At 40.6% G+C, this 20,054-nt stretch overlaps 1 protein-coding gene across 3 annotated transcripts in view; it reads right to left on the minus strand.

The window, feature by feature from the left end:
• snx4 (sorting nexin 4) overlaps positions 1 to 20,054 on the minus strand; it is a 138,995-nt gene that overhangs the window by 91,789 nt on the left and 27,152 nt on the right. For 2 of the 3 annotated variants that reach the window (XM_060930230.1, XM_060930229.1), the window contains exon 3: positions 13,671 to 13,795. The gene's annotated coding sequence lies outside the window, so the exon portion shown is untranslated. Of the gene's footprint in view, positions 1 to 13,670; positions 13,796 to 18,393; positions 18,521 to 20,054 lie in introns of those variants that run through there. The other variant, XM_060930226.1, reaches the window with a different exon arrangement.

A 20,054-nucleotide genomic window follows, 5' to 3' on the forward strand; every position in this document is an offset into this window, starting at 1 on the left:
TAGCTCTGTGTTTAGCCTTGTGTTGCTAGTGTGAGATTGCTAAAGGCCCTATGGCCTAGCTAAAGTGTGTTTGTTAGGCCTGGTGAGGCCTACTGAGCACGTGTTGCTAAAGACAAGGGTATTAGCCGTAGCTAACTAAAAGCTAGCTTGTGGATTTCTAGCTGAGGTGTGGTTTATCAGGCCTGATGGCCTGCTGAGCACATGGTAGGCCTTGATTAGCTTTGTGTTGCTAAGCAGACAAAAGGGAAGCTGTAGCTAACCCACTAGCTCATAACCATACTGAATCCACTGAAATCTTAATGAGATCAAGATGTATAATAAGAGAACTATATGTTAGTAGTAAAGAATAAAAGAGAGAAGCATGCGCAGCCTATCTATTCAACAATTGAGAGAACATAGAACCAAAATAAATCAACACGCTGCGTGTCTAACAGTGTAACAGATAAACCTGGGTTTAAATTCACACTATTTCAAATAAAAGCAAATTCCTAAGACTATCCTAATTATGCCCAAATGCCAAAATCTTACTTAATCCTGCCTTTAGCAAGATATGAAGAACTATTCGCCGGTGTAGTTTCAGGCCTCGCCGTGGGAGCACGTGAGCTGCTCGTGATGGAGGCGCAGAGAACTTTCGGGTCCAGCGGAGCACTTGGGTGGTTCCCGTGGAAGCAGAGGATTCTTGGTCCGAACCTCAGCGTTCGTGAGGAAAAGTCTCTGATCAGAATCAGATGCACAGCGCTTTGGAGTTAAAAAGGATTCAATCGCTTCTTAACTTTTAACTGCCTGGGCTGCAGTCGTGACGTCACTTCTAATGCAAGTAAACCGGTTGTAACTCAGGTTGAGTTTAAAGATCGCGCGACTCTAGAGTTTACCTTTGCCAAGGGTAAGAAGATCGCACTGAGTGATGGATCTTGCAAGAAAGAAGACGTCTTTTTGGGTGGAGAACGCGCCTCTTTATACGTCCAGATTCATCGGAAGCTAGACGTGAGAGACAAAGATGGAAGCGTTGTCCCATTGTTTTATGTTTCCTTGTATGATGACGTAGATGATCCCGCCCACGCGTGACGTAGGTCACACGGAAGTGGACTGGGAATTGTAGTGCTGACACAAGATGGCGGCATGATACCTACAGGAGCCATTGTCCTACAGAGTTCCTGACTAGTAGCACATGCCTGTGTGTTGAGAGCCATACAGCACTGTCAAGCCTTACCATAAGCGACGGACAGTCCGAGTCACACAGAGAGGATGATATGTGTAAACAATACAGCATCGCATGACGTTGGAATGCTTCTCCAGCCTAAGGCGGTTATTCACACTCCAGCTGTAGGTCAAGTTTGGCTTTTCACCATTCCGTTTCTATAAGAACTTACACTGAGGTTTCTATCAAAGTGTTTGGACAAATTCCATAAAAATCTATTCAAATAAAAAAGTTTTACATTTGGCTGAGGATGAAAATTAGGCATATTAGTAAAGAGATGATGAAGAATGGAGGTAAAGATATTAACCTGACCGAAATTTTAAACAAGAGTGCTCGGAGAGCACAACATCCCCCGCTGGCAACTCTGCCATAACTCTGGTAAAATGCGACTGAATTGAACAAAATTGCAATATGCGCATTAACGACATATAACAAAGAATCCTGCCAAGTTTCGTGAAATTCCTCCAAAAATTGTAAGAGGAGTTGATTTCAGAACAACGTACACCCTCATGAAATTGTCAAAGTTATTTAATCAAGGGTCAAAACTTTTCACAATCAAAATTTAATTGCAGTATGCATATTACCGTCAAATAACAAGGCCTTTTGCCAAGCTTTGAGAAATTCATCCAAAAATTGTCAGAGGAGTTGATGTCAGAACGCAAGCACACCTTCAAGAAATTGTGAAAGTACAAGGCTGTTAATCAAGGGCCACAGCTCTGGTAAAATGCGACGAATTGAACAAAATAATATGCGCATTACTGACATAATATAATATCTTTTGGCAAGTTTTGTGAAATTCCTCCAAAATGTGTGAGAGGAGTTGAATTCAGAAGGAAAACACTCATGAATTTGTCAAAGTATAATTTTGTTAATCAAGGGCTGTAACTCTGGTAAAATGTGACCGACTTTAATGAAATTGCAATATGTGTATTACCGACATAAAACAAAGAATCCTACCAAGTTTTGTGAAATTCCTCCAAAAACTGCGAGAGGAGTTGATTTCAGAAAGCGAGTACCCTTCCTGGGAGACAGACGGATGGACATCGCCATGACATAATCCCCCTTCGGGCCTTTCGGCCAGCAGGAGATAATTATATTTTTACAATAATAATAATAATTTTACAACAACAACAACAACAATAATAATAAATAAGCGCCTTTCAAGATACCCAAGGACACTGTGCAATGAAAATGCCAGAACAACAGTACACAACACTAAGAACACTGTACACTCAATGAAAACAGATACACAGACAGAACTAAATAACAAAAACAAAAAATTAACAAAAAAAAAGGGACCAAAGAGCACCACAAAGGAAAGGCAACACAAAGAGGGTGGATGGTACGAAGATAAAAGGGAATAAACTACAGAATACAGAAAAGGCAATTTCTGAAGGAATGGGAGCAGTTAAGAGGCAGTGGAGAAAGCGATTCTGAAAAAGTGTGTTTTCAGCAGAGTTTTGAAAGTGGATAGTGTTGTGCATTGGCACAGTACTAGTGGAAGGGTATTCCAAAGTTTAGGGCCAGCCACACTGAAGGCCCCATCAACCATGGAGCGAAACCAAGAGGAGGGGATAGCGAGTAGATGGGCATCAGTGAAGCGCAGGGTGCGAGATGGTCTGTATAGCGTTAGGAGATTTGATAGATAGGAAGGGGCCAGGTGATGGAGTGATGTGTAAACAAGTAGAATGATTTTGTATTGGATGAGGTAGTGGACTGGGAGCCAGTGTAATTTCTAGAGGATGGGAGTGATGTGATTTCATGATCTGGTACGGGTGAGCACCCTTGCAGCAGAGTTTTGGACAGACTGTAGCCAATTAATTCTCTTTGCTGAGACTCCAAAGAGTAGGGCATTACAGTAGTCTAACCTGGAAGTAATAAATGCACGGATGAGCGTCTCAGCAGCCGATAAGGCGAGAGAGGAACAAAGTTTGGAAATGTTTTTAAGGTGGAAGATGGCTGTTTTGGCAATATTTTTGATACAAGAGTCAAAGGCGAATGTAGAATCAACTATGACTCCTAGTTTGTTTGTTTTTTTTAAACTTCTGCAGAGGTAGTGGTGAAATAACCAGGGATGGATAACTGTGCCAAGTTTATGTAGGATATTGGGGGTGGATATGAGAATAGCTTCTGTCTTATCTTGATTAAGCTTGAGAATGTTATGGGTCATCCAGCTATTGACGGCATTGAGACAATCAGCCACGTTGGAGGGTGGTAGGGTATGAAAGGGCTTAAGGCCAATTTATGCTGACAACCCAGTCCTCGCAGATGGCGTCTGCGTAGCCCCCCCCCTTCGCAGACGCTCTGCGCGCACCTCCCAAAAATTGTGACCACCGCAGAAGCCTCGCAGACAGCGTCGCAGACAAGAGGGCTCTGATTGGTCCACTCTACATCCACTGTACACGCACTTCCACTTCCCTACTTTCCCGGTTTGGTTTGTTTTCACTATCGCCACTTTTAAAAACACGAGCGAAGATGGAGCAGCACGAAGAGCAGTTGATCGATGAAGTGAGGAAGTACGTACATCTATACGACTCCAGTTCTAGTCATTATAAGTAACCGGAGGATAAAACACTCCACTAACCACACCCACCAACTACTCCTAGCGATTTCGCGACTTCGCGCCCCCTTGCATTGTGGCGGTGAATAACATCACGCACGCTTATTACTCCCCGCTCAACGATAAATTACAACTGTCTGCGAAAAGCTATCTGCGAAAGCCTTGTCGCAAGAGCATGCAGAGGCCCTTAGTATGGATGCAAATTTGAGCATAGTCAGCATAGCAGCGGAAGTTGCGACTCAGTGCTGTTAGTGCGGCAGTCCAATTAACTTCCAGCCGGCATAACAGTAGCATTAGCGAAGGCCAACGCTAGCTTACATGCAACTCTGTGCTATTAGCATGGCAGTCCAGTTACCTTCCAGCCGGTGTAGTGTTAGCGAAAGCAAGCCAAATATTTTCCCAGTGTAATTTACTTAGGTTACTTTTAAAATCACCCCCCCCCACATACACACACACACACACACACACACACACACACAGAGTAGCGACCTAGCAGCTAAAATTGTCTAAAAATCTTCCACTTCTAACGAAGTAAACTTTGCAACCATGTTTGTTTACAAATTGTCAGTCACTCGCTAGTGTGGAAGTTTTACATCTCTGACGTGTCTCTTTTCCAGTTTTCAATGTCTCTTGTAAATATGCATGAACATATAATGAAGTTTTGGTAGCCTTTCGGGTGTTCAGTGCGCCTTCAGTTTATTTATTTAGTGCTTAATCCTGGCAGTAGCACTGGATTAGCCTCAACTTCTCTCTTTCCCGGCAGACAAAGAAATGACTGTGCATGCGCAGCAGAAAAGTTGTCATTGGATAGTCGTATCAGCTGGGACATGTGACGTTGTGTTGTCCTGATAACATGTAGTACTGTAACAACATTGCACGCTCATTCTCCATTGGGGAGAGTGGTGTAATACATGGAGGATAAGAGATGATAATATTACATGCTATCAAACCTGCTATAAGGGAATAGAATACATGTTTTTATTCCATGGAAAAAGTGGCCTGTATTTACAAAAATAAATAATATTGGCTGGCGTTGAATGGTATGTCAGATATATTCCATTCAGCTCGCACAATACTGAATGAGTCAAAGAAGAGTCGAGAGGAATCTTACATTTACCACTTGAAGACAGACTTCATATCTTCGGGTGACCGTGTAATACATTTATATTAGAGCTTGGCGATATGGCCTTAAAAAAAAAAAAAAAAATTTGATTTTTTCACAAAAAATCCGATTTTAATCGTTCCCCCCCTACTAAAAATCAAACTACAGATGAGAAAGAAATGGTTCAAAACAAGTTTTACTTTTTTTTTCTTCACTTAAATTTCCCCTTTGGGGTTAAAGTGCAACCAGAAACCAAAAAAGCCAAAAAACAAGCTTGTAGATGACATATCACGATAGCGTCTGTGATTGCCTTCCACCGCGCCCCATTCTTATCATAAGGCGCACAGTTCGAAAACGTGTCCGGGACGGCTGCTTGCTTTACTGTGGATGGTGCGCTCATGCTGCGGCTGTTTTCATTCTGCTGGGAGCAGCACTCCTCGCACTCCGCTGCATGCTTCTGTTTAAGGTGTTGGAATAAATTCGTCGTGCTGCTTCCTTTGGAAGCAACCGTTTTCAAACACACCTTACAACGAGGACTTGTTTGGTCTGCGTCCGACGCCGCAAAACCAAACCAATTCCAGATCACGGAGGAAGTTACTCCTTTCTTGGGCACAAGTTGCAGCTTTCCCCCAATCACTGCCATGTTGTTCGTGTGTCTTTACGGCAAGCGCACGTGAGGAGGGCTATAGTGCCAGTGCCCGATCCACCCCTGCTGCCCGATCCGTTCTGCACATGCACAGAGGGGAGCATCGGTGGCGGAAGTTAAAACTGAGAGAAAACTGATTTTCATAACTGTAAATTCGAATTAAAATCGATAAAATCGATTTATCACCCAGCTCTAATTTATATATTTAAAACTTAAATACATTAACCTGACTTTATATTAACAGTTATTAGTATACAGTTGTGGTCAGAAGTTCAACATGTCATGGCAATATTTGGGCTTTCAGTAATTTCTTTGAGCTGTTCTTTTTCTGTAGCAGAATGTACAGCATACATCTTTAATTTAAAATAAATAAAATAAAACTAGAATTTGGTGCACAAGTGTTAATTTTCTTTGGATTTTCTGAAATCAACACAGGGTCAAAATTATACATACAGGGTCAAAAATTTACATACAGCACACCTAATATTTGGGTAAAATGTCTCTTCGCAAGATTCACCTTGACCAAACATTTTTGTTTACCATGAACAAGCTTCTGGCAGAACTCAAATTTGTTTTTTGTTTTTTTTCTTGGCATGTACTCAACTTATAAGCACGGTCCATGTATTTTCAATAGGGTTGAAGTCAGGACTTGTTTTAAGCTTAGTTAGCCTGTTTTATCCTCCACAACCAGCTCTGATGCGTGTTTGGGTTTGTTGTCCTGTTCTAAGTCCCAAGTTGTGTTCAAGTTTCTGATGGTTTATGCTGAAGAATTCTGAGGTAGTCCTCCTTCTTCATTATTCCAGCCACTTTGTGCAATGAACCAGTTCCGCTGGCAGCAAAACAGCCTCAGAGCATGATGATCCTACCACCACCACCAGCTGGTACAGTGCCCCTCTGGACATGGTGGTCATTGTGGCCAAACAACTCAATCTTTGTCTCATCTGACCGTACAGCTATCCTCCAGAAGGCTTTTTCTTTGTCTGTGTGGTCAGCTTCAAACTTTAGTTAAGCTTGAAGTTGTCAATTTTGGAGCAGGGGGTTATTTCTTGGATGGCAGCCTCTTAGCCCATGGTGATCTGAACTGTAGACAGTAATCCATCAGCTTCCAGTTCATGGCGGGGCGGGGCTGTGCCATGGTGGTTCCCGAGTTGTTCCTGACCATCCAAACCAATTTCCTTTCAGCTGAGGGGGACAGTATGGGTTTTCTTGAAGCAAAGTGGCTTGGCAAAGTGACTACACCTCACAATAACTTGGATACAATTGTTTGAACTGATCTTGGAATTTGCAGTCGTTTAGAAATGGCTCCAAGAGACATTCCGGAGTTGGGTATATCTGCACTGAGCTCCATGGACTTTCCCCATTGTATTATGTGTTGGTCAATCCAATGAGTGCTGTAAACAAACCCTTTTTATAAAGAGAGAAGCTACCAGCTGTAGTCAATCATGATCACTAACAGGAAGTTAAGAGACCTCAGCCTTGGCAAGATAAGAGACATTTTGGAAGTTTCAGCACCTCCGAATTAATAATCTAAGTGAGCGTATGTAAATTTTTGACCCTGTATGTACATTTTTGACCCTGTGTTGATTTTCAGAAAACCCAAAGAAAATTAAAACTCGTGCACCAAATTCTAGTGTTTTTTTTTTTTATTCAAGATGTATGCTGTACAATCATTCTGCCACAGAAAAAGAACAGTTCAAAGAAATTACTGAAAGTCCAAATATTGCCATGACATTCATATCTAAGATGACATTCATGTCACTGTATGTAAACTTCTGACCATAACTGTAAATACACAGGTGATTATAGGAAATCGCATGCACTGATTGGTCGAGAAAATCGCAGAAAGTCACGCTGTTGTATATTAACAGTTATTAACCTGAGAAAATAAATCTTCACATTTAATTTCTCTGCAGTTAAATTAAAAAAGGCACATTACCATTGTGTGCAAACATTTGTGTAACCCAAACCAAAAAAAAATTCCAGTGAATTTATAAAAGTCTCAGAAATGCTGATTTTCGTCATACTTGTACATGTATATAGAACACCCATAAATTGAGTTTCCAGCTCATTTGCATGTAGTGACACCCACAAAACTCAATTTCAAGTGCATAAACAGCTGGAACATGAAATGAACAAACAAGGTAAAGCCTGAAAAACAGAAGTGGAAGTTATTTTCATTTGAAATGAACAACGAAAAGAAAAGCAGAAATGGATGTTATTTTAACTCACTTCTATGCCAATTTTTTTAAATAATATATTAATAATAGCAAACTGCCGAGTTTTCTCAGCTAAAGCATTTGTTTACAGTTTATGGCTATGTGCAGACAGACTGGCTGTCCTCTGTTTATACAGTTATCACAATTTAATGATTAGTTCAGTGATTTGTCTGAAGTTATGGGTTTGTGTTACCTCACGTTCATTCTTTTTTTTAATATGTTCAATTAACGGCAATAAGATAAAACGACTGGTTTTCATAAAACGTACTTGATCGTTCTGTTAGTGTCTGACCGAGTGAACGAGCATGAGGATGCGTTTTTGATGGAGACTCCAAAGCACTTCTACAAGTCAGTCTTTATAAGGGTGTCTGCTAAATGCTGGAAATGTAACTTAAAAAAATAAGCTAGTTAAAATTGACAGTATATTGTATATATAAAAGTGCAGAAATCCAGGCAAATAAGATTTGAAGTAGCTCGAATCTAGGTTTGCATCTTATGCGTAATTTTACAAATTCACACACAGGAACACAAGTAGGATACGAACATTTTTCTCAATTTATAGGATTTTCATGAATACCAAATTTCTTGTGTAAACGCTTGTACTAATGATTTACAAATAAATCTCTTCATATCCAGCTTGACAAATGAGTCCCAGTGGTGTTACTTTTAAGAGTGCCATGTGGTTTCACACATTTTTCCATTTCAAAATTCCACACTTTTCCAGACTTTTCTGTAATCTCCTAAGAATAAGCCATTTGCCTAGTTTATGCCTAGTCATATACTAAATGCAGTCCATCTGTTGCTCTGCAAGATTTGTCAGCTGCCCTCTACCTTGTCCATCAGAGGAAATGGACCACCACTGAGCAGATATTATTTCATTGGTAGACGATTCTCAACAGAACGTTAAGATGTGCATCAGACACAGCAATGTTACTGAGGTTGTTTAACACCTCAGTATCACTGATGGCTTGAGAAACAGACCAGCAGCCAAAATCATTAACTACCATTAACCCTCTGAGGTCTGAGGGTGTTTTCTGGCACTCTAATGATTTTGGCATGCTCCGATTTTGTTGTTAGTTTCAACAAACCTAAGCAGCATTTTCAAAGTCATAAGACTTTTTGTATTCAGCACAAGTTCAGCTACAATAATATCTATGGAGTATGTATGTCATGATTGTACTTAAAGGCCCGGTCCCACTGCACTTACGGATGCAAAGAGGATGTAAAACGTAAAAAAATCTTTGCCATCCGTTGGAAAACGCTACGCATCCGTTGTGTACTCATTGCATACGTGCTTCATACGCTCTATCCATCGAGCATCCGTCCACTGTGATTTCATCCGCGCAAAAAGTTTTGAGCTGCACAAAACTTTTAGAACGGATGAACTTTCCGCCGTGTACGATGTAAATCCGCGACATATACGAGCAACAAACGTTCTATGTCCGTTATCATCCGTTAAACGTCTGCTGTATCCTCTCTGCATCCTCTGGGCATCCTCGCAACTCACATCCGCTGCAGCTGAAAACGGAAAGAGGGAGGAAAGATAAGGTACATGAAACATCTATTCGTCGTTAGTAGCACGGAAATAGAAAGGATGTAAGCGTATGCATCTCGTATATAAAGTATTCAAAACGGACAAAGCGTTTATATCTGGGATGTATCTCGTATATTGAGGATGTCTGGAGTATGTCTAGAGTATGTAGAAGGACACCTAGCGCAGTGAACGGTCTGCATCCGATATACATCCGCGCAACATCCCCTTTGTTTCCGTTAGGCGTACGTGATGCAGCCCCTTCACCCGCTATGCATCCGCTCTTTCTGCTATGCGTCCGCTTCTCAGTTATCACCGGTAACCCCTTCGGAGCTGTCATCCACTTCCATCCGCTTTCATCCGCTAGGCTTCCTATGAACATGCGTTTAACATCCCCGCTATATACTACCCACGTCCGTTCTTTTCCGTTCTGTTTTCGCCAATTTTGTCCATTTCTGGAGCGGATGAAAACGGATAGAGCCACCCCCGAAATTTTGCTCATCCGCTGTGTCCTTTTTGCATACGTTTTGTGTCCATCGGCCAGTGGGACCGGGCCTTTAAAAAAAACAAAAATGAAGCTGTTGTAAAAAGCAGTTTTAGAACTGCGTTGGAATGGGTGAAGAAAACATGACCTTACCCATTGTGTCGAACCGTTTTGGTTACTTGAGGTGATTCTGTTCAGTCTTAGGAATGTATCAAGCACAAAAACTTAAACCTGCTCCACTGATTTGAACAATTAAACAGGCCATCAAAAAAAAACGTATGTCCTATTGTTTTGGGATACAGGATTGGCAGTGGGAGGAGTATTCAATGAGAAATTTAAAAAAAAATTCCATTCCATTCAATGAGAAGAGTGAAAACCGCTCCCACTGCCAACTCTTAATCCCATCAGATTAACATTTAATCCCAGCAGGTCAAGTCACAATGGGTAAAGTCATGTTTTTCTACACGTTCCAACACAGTTCTAAAACTGCTTTTTTACAACAGCTTCATTTATCTGGTATTTGACTCTATTCAGTGCATCTTGCAATTAACTCTTGTACCATTTTACTCAGTTCAGAGACACAACCTACGCTGTTACACAATTACTCTGTAATTTTACTCCCACTCCAACTTTTACTCTCAACACAAAATTGAGCAAAATTAACCATTTTGAGGAAAATACTTTTAACTCGGGAAAATCTGCTCAGTTATTTTTCCTGTGTATGCACGACAGCACACGCATATCAACCGATCTGCTCATAATAAATAGAAATATTTACACTTACTCAAGTTGATCTTTGCCTGTATCAAGTCAAAGTAAAAAAGGCACCGCTCATCAGTGTCGCAGTTCTCAAGATTGAACTGAATCGCTGTTCTGAATCCTGAAATAAATCATGAATTGAATCGCTGTCCTCAATCATCCGAAGCGCATAAAATCCGCGTGCCATCTCGAAACAAGTTTTACCTCCAAATAGGCTGAACTTTGTCTGACAGATTTTATCCTGTTTACGGTGGGTGTTCCCACCGTGAATGAGAAACCAATCGAAACCGAAAGGGTGAAACTGATCATCATGCCATTACCATGTGAATAGTCTTACGAATGCCCAAGTGTACTTTCAGCGCGCCGACTCTGGTGTGATTGAGTAAGGTGACAAGTTTTATGTTTCATCTAATTTAGGTAATTTAAAAACTATAATATTATTTGGCAGTGGGAACACAGGAAAGTGTAAAGTTTGTCAATATGTTTATCATGCTTGTATGATGAAAAACTCAAAGCTATTTATTTAAACATATGACCTACTCATTCTAAACCTGTCGAGCTTCGCCAGCAAAACTCCCGACCCCAAAGGGTTAAAGCACAAGAGGGTTAGCAAAATAAGTTGTGTAACAAACCCCCCCCCCCCCCCCCAAAAAAAGCTATAATCACTAACTGGATGGAAAAAATGTTAATGAAACACATTAAGATGCAACTACCATCTCCGTGTCATCGCAGTGCTGAAACCGGTCTAATGTCAAATTAATATCTGGTCAGCGGTAGTTCTCTGATGGATTCCATTAATACATTTGGTCGAAGGAAAAATTGTGCATAGAGACGGATCCACAGTCAATAATTCTATACCTACACTGTCAGAAATAGGAGGAGTCCATTTCTGTCCCCAAGGTACAATCTACAGTAATGTACCCCCTAGCACTCATTACTAGACCTCAAGGTAACTTTGTTTACCTTTTTAGGGACAAAAAGGTACACAAGTTCCCAAGCAGTATACAAAGTGTACAAATAAGTGCACCTTAGAGGTTACTGCCCCAGTGACAAGCCATTGTACCCCTAAAGGTACAATAATGTACTTTATTTTTTCCGCAGTGCGTTTTCCATCAAATCCTGCACTCTAATTGGCTGGCGAGCGGGTCCGTATCCTACGGTACGGACCCTGGTTATGGACCTCTGGCAACTTGCTTGTTCACAACAACAAACATGGTAGCATTTTTTGTCAACATTTATCTTTTTTTTAAATAAGATTTATTTATAAGATTATCAAATCTTATAAATTTTTGCCAGCATTTCTCAGGAGAATAGCATTAATTTTACAGCATGGATAGCGATAACGACAGTCTTCACAGCGAAAGCGAGTTTTACTACCCTGAGAAAGAAGTAGTAAAATAAAACATTTCAGGAGAAAGCTAAAAACCTCTAACTTGCTAACGCCGAGCAAAAACATGGCTGAATCCTGAATGACTCCTATTTGTATAAATAGGGGACTACATAGGTGGCAAAACGTAGGGGTTTTTTTTCCTGCCATGGAAGTGCACTTGTATACCGAGGAGGAAGCAATTTGCATTACAGCCGTGAATGAGGATCCAAAATGGCGGCTCACCTTGGCTCGGTTTTCCCTTTCGGGCGCTCTCGTTTTCTGTTAGAATTTCATCTCATTATCTCTAGCCACTTTATCCTGTTCTAGAGGGTCACAGGCAAGCTGGAGCCTATCCCAGCTGAGTACGGGCGAAAGGCGGGGTACACCCTGGACAAGTCCCCAGGTCATCACAGGGCTGACACAGACACAGACAACCATTCACCTAACCTGCATGTCTTTGGACTGTGGGGGAAACCGGAGCACCCGGAGGAAACCCACGCAGACACGGGGAGAACATGCAAACTCCGCACAGAAAGGCCCTTGCCGGCCACGGGGCTCGAACCCGGACCTTCTTGCTGTGAGGCGACAGTGCTAACCACTACACCACCGTGCCGCCCTGTTAGAATTTGGTAAAGAAAAAAATAAAATATTAATTTACCAGCTTAAGGTTGGTTCGTATGGTGAAATACCTATTTCACAATACGGACCTCCCAGCTGGTAAATAATATTTACTTTCTGAGGTGTACAAATTGACCTCTGGTAGTTTACTTGATCAAAGGGCCAGTGAATGTAGATAAAAGCAGCACGCGAGACCCCACAGTTTAGAATATTACACATGCATACAACTGCCAAATTTACTGACCTTCAACTTACAGTACCAGTCAAAAGTCTGGACACACCTACTCACTCACAGGTTTTTCTGTATTTTGACCATTTTCAACATTGTGGAACAATACATCAAACTGTTGAAATAACATACGGACCATGTCTGGAATTATATAGTAAACAAAAAGTGTTAAAAAAAAACTAAATATATATGTTTCATATTTTAAATTCTTCAAAGGAGCCAGTGTTTACCTTGATGATGCTTTGCACACTATTGGCATTCTCTTAACCAGCTTCATGAGGTAGTCACCTGGAATGCTTTTCAATTAACAGGTGCCTCATCAAAAGTTAATTAGTGCAATTTCTTGCCATCTTAACATGTTTGAGATCGAACAGTAAATAGTAAATTATAAAAATATAGTAAATAGCCCTATTTTAGAACTTTAGCCATCCATATTAATGTTAAGAACTGTTAAACTAAGTAAAGAGAAACAACACCCATTACTTTCAGACATGAAGTGACTTTTAATGAATAAAAATAAAGAAAAAACAAAGAAGTAAAACTTGTATCCAAACTTTTGACTGGTCCTGCAAGTTGGAGGTCAAGAAATTGGCAGTAGTATGCATTTGTAATATTCTAAACTATAAGGTCTCAAGTTTATCAAAAACATTATTATACAAAAGTTAAATACCACAATTACACCACCCTATCTGGTCATAAATCGCTATTGCTCATATGTCCACATTCACGGACCCAAACAAATAGCGCTAACGCCTCTGATACAGGAAGGTCCATGCCGCTAATTATTTCAACTCATTTTAAAGCAGCTATAGAATATAGAAAAATCTGAATTATTGCCAAGAAATGCTGATGTTCCAGAGAAATCTATGTAATTTATCTAATTTTTAAAATAAAATGATCAGACAGAAATATGATCACAGCGTGCAAGGAAGATAGGTGGGTGCATGAAGTAATGTACCTTGTTTCGATGAGGTATACAGTGTAGGTTTCCTGCATGCTGACTGCATTCTTTCCGGTCCTTTTCTCTGCCTCAGTTACACTAATCTCCATCTTCTTCAAAAGATTTGCTCCCTTCTCAACCATCTGCAGAAAGAATGTCAACGTTAATGAAAACATGAGCAATATGACTATTTAAAAAGAAGGCAAAAAGAGAAAAACACATGCATTATATCCCAATTATTGTAATGCACTTGGTACAATTGTTAGGCTACTTGCTGGATAAGTTAATGTTATGTTGATACCTTTATTACCTTTGCCTGGGTTTAAAATTAATCCATCACAACAAATGAAACATCAATAAGAAATTACTGAAACGGACAGCAAGAAGGAATAGTGAGTGCAAAAAAAAAAAAAAGTTGGTTGGCATTTCATATCTTCATAACATTCTGCAAAAAAGGATGTCAAAATACCATGAAATGCACACATTATCCTATACATCGGTATGTTATCAATATTTAAACTAAATAAAATCTGAGAATAACAGCACAAAAAGTAATGATATTTTAACCCCCCTCCCCCTCCCTTTTTTTTTTTAAACTGTGTACACAACGCCAATTCCAAAAAAGTTGCGACACTGTAAAACAAATAAAAACAATGTGAAGGTTTGCAAAATCATGGAAACCCTGCTTCATTGAAAACAGTACAAAGATAACATATCAAATGTTGAAACAGAAATTCTTGTTTTTTTGAAAAATATATGCTCATTTTGAACTTTATGTCAGCAACACGTTTCAGAAAAGTTGGGACGGAACAACAAAAGACTGAAAAAGTTGTGTAATGCAAAAAATAAATAAAAAAATTTGGTTAATTAGCAACAGGTCAATAACATGACTGGGTATTTAAAAAAAAAAGCGGGGGGGGTGTCCCAGAGAGACCAAGTCTCTCAGAAGGAAAGACTTCTGCCATCCAGACAAACTCTTTTCAGCAAAGGCCTTCCTTCTTTCAGCAAGACAACACCAAACCGCTATTTTGCACATGTTAAAACTTCATGGCTGTGTAGTAAGAGAGTCCAGGTGCTAAACTGGCCTGCCTACAGTCCAGACCAGTCACCCATTTAAAACATTTGATGCATTATGAAGCACAAAACATGACAAAGGTGACTTCTAACTGTTGAGCAACTGAAATTGTATATCAGGCAAGAATAGGACAACATTTCTCTTTTAAAAACTACAGCAATTGCTCTCTTCAGTTCCCAAAAGTGTTGTTAAAACTAAAGGCACCGCAACACAGTGGTAAACATGCCCCTGTCCCCACTTTTTTGAAACGTGTTGTTGACATCAAATTAGGGCTGGGCGATTTTACGATTACGATGTTATTCACGATATAAAATCTCTACGATTAGAAATTAGACACGTACGATATGCCTACGATAAGCCTACGCCTTCAATAAAATTACTTCATCCGAAGTTTTGACAGACACGCGAATAGCCAATCATAACTAAACAGTACCGCACGTAACCAATCAGTTGGAAGAGAGCCACGTCAAGTTAGGTTGCGTGCACACACAAACACACACGTGTAGCAGCAACGCACAGCATGGCTGTGGTGAAGTTTGCAGGAGCGCGGCATTTCTCCAACAAATCGTGAAACAAAGCGATTATAACAGGGTTCCCGCGGGGTTTTAAAAGGTAGTTAATTAAAATAGGCTAAATTATGGCCAGTAAAAAGTAGTAAAAGGTAGTAAACGTAATCTGACGTGGTAGTAAAATTTTTTGACCCCCATCCAACTGGGCCTATGTGTTTTCTAATTCGTTTAATTAACCTGCATGCCATAATATCCATAAATTACTACATTTGGGCGAATTTATTTTTATGTATCGAGGAGGACCGCAGTGAGGAGTTGGTGGCGCATGCGCATTGAATTCCAATAACGGTCGAATCCAGTATAAATTTATACCAGAGATTGTTTAGTACGAGACTGACTTTGTTTATACGGCTCTAGTCGAATCTATCTGTTGACCCGACTGGCGACATCTGCACAAGAATTAAACAATGGGGAAATGCAAATTTTCAGACCTCTGGCTGGAGGAACCTGATTTTAAAGACTGGCTAAAGGCGGTAGATGGCAATCGGCGAGAGGCGCTCATTGAAAAGTTGATCGAGGCACATGTAATGCGTTGTGCGCGCACGCCTGGTGCGTTGTGTTGTGTGCGCGCCCCTGGTGCGTTGTGTTGTGTGCGCGCGCCTGGTGCGTTGTGTTGTGCGCGCGCCATTTGAGGCATCCAAAATGTGATGAGCAAATCTGTTGAACTGTTCAAATGATTAAGATTAACCCTCTAAAACACTGATCTCTGGGAGGAAGGTGTTGACTCTGCCCACGGGCCTTCACGACTACAGGACTGGTGCAAATGACTATCTTAAGCAAACTTGGCAATGTGTTGAGAGACTGCCAAAATAGGGCTTGGGTTCTGTGTGTTTTGTATCTTTAGGGTGTGTGTCTTGTCTTTGTCATGTGTGTGTGTGTGTGTGGGTTCGTGTTTGCCATTTGACCTGATCTAAATGTAATGAGTTGATGTACCTAAGCACATAAGATTTTTTGTGCAAATCTGTTCACCTGTTCAAAAGATTATTCCACAAACAAAAGGTTGGCCATCTTGAAAGTGTTGGCCGACAAAATGTAATCAGATCTTGTACCTAATGTGAAGTGTTGACACACAAGGTTTAGTGCAAATCCGTGTACCCGTTAAGAGGTTATGGGCCACAGTTTCACAGTTCAATAAAATTATAACTTGTATGTGGAAGTTTGTTTTCTTTTATGCAAATATGCATTACTCCATGTGTAGCCCTAGCAATGGGAGGTTCTATTATGCGTCCAAAGGGAAAGAGTTACACTACCGGTACGTTCAGATTTTCTTTCTATCTTGTCTCATCAATCCAACTCTTTGGGTAGAGTTGTCACTAACTTATATGTAGCACATTCACTTGGACTAACACATACACTCAAAGATTACCTTGTTAAATTGTGAGAAAATGTCCAAATCCAAATTGTCGCTGTGGTAGTAAAAAAAATTGTGAAGGTAGTAAAAAGGTAGTAAATTCAACATAAAATATCTGTAGGAACCCTGTATAAAAATGAGCGAGAAGCCGACTGACCGGAGTTCTGAACAGGAAAGTCAGAGCACTGCCCTGGAGGACATCGTTGAAAAGAAGGGCCAGAGATCTTCGGTTGTGTGGAGGTATTTTGGATATTTAAAATCGGACATACAACAAAGTGTTACACAAAACCTTAAACACACTGACGTACAAGATTGCACTTTTTTTCTCCTTGCAGCATAAGGTTTACATGTCAATATGTCTTTTATGTTTATTTGAAAGCTGCTAGAATTTGCACAAATGATTAACAATGGTATATAGTTTTTATTTTTCAGTTTCAATTTATTCATTTGAACAAAAAGAACAAAAGAATGTGCATCCAGTTTGTTTTGGTTCTGTGAAACTTGAAGGCTTGTTAAGCTATTTTTGTTAATTAGGAAGGAACTACTAATTTGTAATGTTCATATTTTGAGCAGAAAATTAAAGAAAATACAAAAATGGTGATTTGATTTATATCGTGATATATATCGTTATCGAAAATTTTGAAAAAATATATCGTGATATAATTTTCTCTCATATCGCCCAGCCCTACATCAAATCCAAAATATCCTTTTTTTTTTTAATTCTCAGTTTCAACATTTGATATGTTGCCATTGTATTATTTTCAATGAAACGTAGGGTTTCCATGATTCCCAAATTATCACGTTCTGTTTTTATTTGCAGTTTACACAGCGTCCCAACTTTTTTGGAATTGGGGTTGTATGTTCTGCATCCTCACTGAATGTCTGATGAATTTCAAATGCTGAGCCAACTTCGTTGATTTGGTCTGCACAGTATGTCTGCCTAAAATGTTAGTATGAAGCCAGGCAAACCTGAAAACTCTTGTAAACAGATTAAAATCTGAAACATGTACTGTACTTACTTAGGCACACACATTCACATAGCAAAACTAATCAGACACAAAGAATTGCATGATTATTATTATTATTATTATTAGTAGTAGTAGTAGTAGTAGTAATAAAAAATGGACTATTAGGATATATATATTGTACAGGAATGATTTATATTCCCATTTAGCTATTAATAAGATGAAGGTAAAGAGAGTTAATGTCTTACAGTCATCAGGATTTGAGGATAGATCACGTGACATTCATGCAAAACCCAAGGGAAAAACATTTTTTTAAACATTTTGTCAGGCCTTTTTTTTTTTTACATAATTACACAATTAAACTATACATAATTAACGAATGGTGAGGTGTATATTCAGGTAATGTTAAAGTTGAGTGATAAAACTGTGTTAAGTTAGCTAGTTAGCCAGGTTAGCTAGCTAGCTCGCTAACTGCAGTGTTGTGACGGGACAGGTAAAGGCTCAACAGTTTATCACAACGGAACTCCATGATGATGATGATGAACAAACAATAATATCACACCTTTCATTCATAAATAAAAGTCAGGAAAGCAGCTCAGTAACGAGATTGGGTGTCTCTGGAGCTTTAAATAAAGGCAGAGAGAGAGAGAGATCCTGCAGCTGTAAGTCAGAGATCAGGCGACCCCGAGGACTCACACTCAGCCTGCTCCCTCAACTCGGCCTAAAGCTCACACTCACCCGGCAATAAAGGTGATTAAAAACACAACCAGCTACATTTTACCGTGTTTTTAATGTTGTTTTCTAACGCTGAAGGCGTCAAGTCGGTGTTTCCCACCACAGCTATATCCTCACTTCCCGAATCCGCCATCATCCTCACTGTCTTGTAGTTTATCACCCGCGCATGCGCATTTCACCTCTCAGAAACTTGCTTAGTTGACTCTTTGAAAACAGCCTGCTTTATAATAATAATAATAGTAATAATAATAATAATAATAAATTTACTACTACTATTATTATTATTGTTGTTGTTGGACTCATCTAATCTAATAAACATCAATTTTAATTAAAAACAACAACAACAACAGCATTGTAATAAATCTGGGAAATGTGCTAACCATTCGAGACAATAATATCCCCAATATATTTGATCTGTATATGTGTGGGTTTTTAAACACTATCTGAAAGAAGTCCCTGGCTAAGAAGCACTAATACGGGCTACAATTATTAGCATGAATTAAACCAACACTGGGTTGTGTAGTGGTTAACACTGTCGCCTCACAGCAAGAAGGTTCTGGGTTTGAGCCCCGTGGCCGGCGAGGGCCTTTCTGTGTAGAGTTTGCATGTTCTCCCCGTGTCTGCATGGGTTTCCTCTGGGTGCTCCGGTTTCCCCCACAGTCCAAAGACATGCAGGTTAGGTTAATTGGTGGATCTAAGTTAACCGTAGGTGTGAATGGTTGTCTGTGTCTATGTGTCAGCCCTGTGATGATCTGGTGACTTGTCCATGGTGTACCCCGCCTCTTGCCCATAGTCAGCTGGGATAGGCTCCAGCTTGCCTGTGACCCTGTAGAACAGGATCAGCAGCTACAGATAATGAATGGAATGGATATCTCATCTCATCTCATCTCATCTCATTATCTGTAGCCGCTTTATCCTTCTACAGGGTCGCAGGCAAGCTGGAGCCTATCCCAGCTGACTACGGGCGAAAGGCAGGGTACACCCTGGACAAGTCGCCAGGTCATCACAGGGCTGACACATAGACACAGACAACCATTCACACCTACGGTCAATTTAGAGTCACCAGTTAACCTAACCTGCATGTCTTTGGACTGTGGGGGAAACCGGAGCACCCGGAGGAAACCCACACGGACACGGGGAGAACATGCAAACTCCGCACAGAAAGGCCCTTGCCGGCCACGGGACTCGAACCCGGACCTTCTTGCTGTGAGGCGACAGCGCTAACCATTACACCACCGTGCCGCCCTGGAATGGATATTTGATCTGTATATGTGTGGGATTTTAAACACTATCTGAAAGAGGTCCCTGGCTAAGAAGCACTAATACGGGCTGCATGAATTAAACCAGCATTGGGATGTGTAGTGCTTAGCACTGTCGCCTCACAGCAAGAAGGTTCTGGGTTCGAGCCCCGTGGCCGACAGGGGCCTTTCTGTGTGGAGTTTGCATGTTCTCCCCGTGTCCGCGTGGGTTTCCTCCGGGTGCTCCGGTTTCCCCCACAGTCCAAAGACATGCAGTTAGGCTAACTGGTGGCTCTAAATTGACCGTAGGTGTGAATGTGAGTGTGACTGGTTGTTTGTCTCTATGTGTCAGCCCTGCGATGAACTGGTGACTTGTCCAGGGTGTACCCCGCCTCTCGCCCATAGTCAACTGGGATAGGCTCCAGCTTGCCTGCGACAACAGGATAAGTGGCTACAGATAATGGATGGA

The sequence above is a fragment of the Neoarius graeffei genome, chromosome 9 (genome assembly GCF_027579695.1).
Source record: "Neoarius graeffei isolate fNeoGra1 chromosome 9, fNeoGra1.pri, whole genome shotgun sequence".
Taxonomy (NCBI): Eukaryota; Metazoa; Chordata; class Actinopteri; order Siluriformes; family Ariidae; genus Neoarius; species Neoarius graeffei.